The sequence below is a fragment of the Gavialis gangeticus genome, unplaced genomic scaffold (assembly GCF_001723915.1).
Source record: "Gavialis gangeticus isolate Ggan-Ray unplaced genomic scaffold, GavGan_comp1, whole genome shotgun sequence".
NCBI lineage: Eukaryota > Metazoa > Chordata > Crocodylia > Gavialidae > Gavialis > Gavialis gangeticus.
Window position 1 is genome coordinate 8411978 of NW_017728998.1, and position 3342 is coordinate 8415319.

The following is a 3342-nucleotide window of genomic DNA, read 5'->3' on the forward strand; positions in this document are numbered from 1 at the left end:
CCTAAGATCTGAACATTACAACTGCATTATTTTTGCCGCCTCCATCGGTAGTCATCAATAAAGATTCTGTAAGCAGAACCGAATAAACAATTTTGTTGATGATGCTGGAGACAAAGTATTATCCAACTTAATAATCTGAAGCAGGAATTTCTGAAGAGCTAAGAAGAGTAAAAAATTATATTTTATATGAGGTTGATATACAGGAGGCCCTTGACATTCACGGATTTGCGATTTGCAGTTTCAAATATTCACGGTGCGCCACACCAACCCATGCTCTCTCCCCGCGTAGCATGATGACACTGTTACTGCGCTCTGGTGATACTTCTACATTCAGTACGTTGCAGTACTGTATTTCAGTATTAATCCATACCTTTAATCCTGGCACCTAAAAAAAGAAAGCAAATGATAGTGCAGTGAGGATCCAGCCCGTTTATGGGTACAGCACAGTATTCGCAGATTTCCCCATGTGTGGGGATCTCTAAAACGTATCCCCCGCGAATGGCAAGGGTCAGCTGTATATCCATCTATGTATAGCTATAACTATATAGCTGCTGGGCGTGAGCGAGTCAGCGGCAGGGGTGGGGGTCGTGACCCAGATTTAGGGTCGCAGCAGAAAAAGGTTGGGAGCCGCTGATATAGAGCGCAAGGGGTCAACAACAGAGACTGTTGAAACTCAGCTTTTCAAGATACCTATATCTAAAGAGTCAGGAAACTAAGCAGATACTTCTCAAAGACTCAAAGAGGAGAATTGTTAAGTTAAGTTACTGCTCTTACTGTTAACTAAGAAAGTGCTATTCTAACAATCACTGTGTTCTGGCTCTGGAGACACTTTATCACTAAGATCCCAATTCACCTTGCACCAAGTCTGTTGGAGTCTTCTGACTTCAGCGGGACCTGAATTAAGTCCTGGTATCACTAGAAGCAAAGCCAAAAAGCTGTTGTGTACCCCCCATGCTCCTGCTCTAAATCTTTCCAACAGCCATCTACAATCCGGTTGGGAGCGATCACCCTTTCTAAGGTTTAGAGATTATTCCAGCGCTCTCCGGGCTCAGAGCTGAGGTTATCCAGGCTGCAAGTCATCCCATTATAGACCATTGTTGTCGGTTATTTCCAAACATGTTTGGATTCTGCAATTAGAACCATTAACAATGGGATTTCACAGATGTAGGTTACAAGCTTTCAAAAAAGAAACAGCAGTCACAGACAGTGGGGAAATATTTAAGAACTACTTATCCCCTAATTAAACAAGGTACTGTACTCTAAGTGCTGTATGCTAAGCAGTGCTCCAGCAAATGCTTATCTTAACCCTACAGAATTACACGACAATGCTGAGGTTCCAATCTGGGCTTTTCTTAGCCAAGTCTCATCTCACACACAGATGGAGCCGTTTTGCTGCTGTTACCGGCTGAATATGTCAACGTTAAATGAAGAATTACGTTCAAACGTATCCAAAAAGAAAATCACCTCGGGATCTGCAGATTCAACTCGATTTTGACAAAATGAAGGACGAGGCAGGTTGGGTTGTATTTGAAGCAGGCAAATAGGTGGTTTTTTGTGTGTGTGGTTTTTTTAAAGGAGTGAATTAACACACAAACCCCAAGACAAACTGAGGGAATGCTTTGTGCAGGGCCTGGAAAGATGCTCTTCAAAACCCCCCCGTCCTGGGCAAGCTGCATCCTGGCCTGGATTGCAAGGCCAGGTTAAAGCAACCATCAGGTTTCAACACCACTGCAGCAGTCTGGGGTTCAAGGGGAGCCTGGTTGCAGCCTCTTCTCTTAGTCAAGCTGACTATATCAACATCCACAAAAGGAGGAGGAGGGCAAGTAGGATAGGCACCATGGTACCTCTTCCCTTTCTGAGAATTCAGCTATGCAGAGAGGACAAGCCAGTGGCCGAATCTGCTCGATTTCAGCTGGTGTTTTCCCACCAGCACAAAGTGACTGGAGCAGAGCCCAGGACTGAGGCCAGAGTTCAAATCAGACTTGGTTAATTAACTGAATGAGGTTGATAGCTTTCAAGCCACATGGAAACCATGTTCTGCCCTTTATTGGAGCTAAAACAAAATATTTTAAAGCCTTTTTGCAAAAACAGGCTAATGAAAATGAGACTGGGAGTAAGAGCCTGAAAGGCAGGAGAAAGGGCTGATTCAGGGTTACCCACTGTGAATCAAGTAGAGCAAGGACTAAAACTTAGGTCCTCCACACCCACGCCTGTGCCCTAATAACCTTCATATAAAGCAGTGGCTCCCAACCTCGATGCACGACCCAAATCAGGGTTGCAGGGGGTCTGCTCCTTGCTCCATCCTTCCTGGCACACAGTCTGTGGGGGTCTCGCTGCCGCTACCCCCCGTGATCCCAGCTCGGCTCAGGCTCTGCTGGCACCACCGGGCATAAGTGAGTTGGGGGCGAAGGTGGGCGTCACAACCCAGATTTAAGGTCATTGCAAAAAAAGGTTGGGAGCCACTGATATAGAGTGCGAGGGGTCAACAACAGAGACTGATGAAACTCAGCTTTCAAAGAAACAGCATTTTTAGACAAAATAAAATGTCATAAAAAAGATCCTAACCAGGTCTACTCAGGTATTCTCGGGCTTTGGTTCTTCCCACTACACGATCTACATTGCACAATCCACTAACAATCTATATTCGCGTTCTGTACAGTTTAAGAGTGAAAAATCAAAACCTATTCCTCAGCAATGGGATTTTAGAAGTTGGTTCAGCCTTTCCCTTAAAGCAACCACCTCCTTTTTTTTTTTTTCTAAATTGAAGATTTAAGCTAAACTACTATAGCTATTTTGGAAATATAATGAAAGTGCTGCCAACCCCAAAGCCTAAATACTGAAATAAGACAATAGATCAGTCAGTCTCATTATGGCTTCTTTGTACTTCCTTTAAATTATAGGTCTGTAAAGGTATTGGGCCTAATTGTCTTGTAAGTCACTGTCATGCCTGCCTCTTTGCTAAATGCCATGGCACAGAAATGAAGGCTATCTCACTTTTTCTTCTGTTTCTTTGTGGTTTGTGAAGTAAACATTTCAATCATGTTGCAAATCACTTCCCCGGCCCCCTTAATCGGGTTAGGATTACAGTGAATACGGAAAATAATCAAAGGAAGGACCAGAAAAGATTCACAGACAACCTGAAACTGAAAACAGAGTCATCCCTTCTGTACGGAAAGGCTGCAAAATATGACAGAAGATAGCAGGAAGAAGACCCATGTTGAAAAAAATTACACTCCATAGCTTAGAATGCTTTCTGATTAGATTAAGTGTCAAATCTAAACGGCAGCCTCAATACGCTAGAGTGGCCCCAGAAAGAGAGAAAGATGGAAAAAGACCCAGATG

The 3342-nt window shown here is 43.7% G+C and overlaps 1 protein-coding gene across 1 annotated transcript in view; it reads right to left on the minus strand.

Moving 5' to 3' along the window:
• The window catches only part of CDH13 (cadherin 13), a 948741-nt gene that overhangs the window by 638081 nt on the left and 307318 nt on the right, over nt 1-3342 (minus strand). The window lies entirely within an intron of this gene.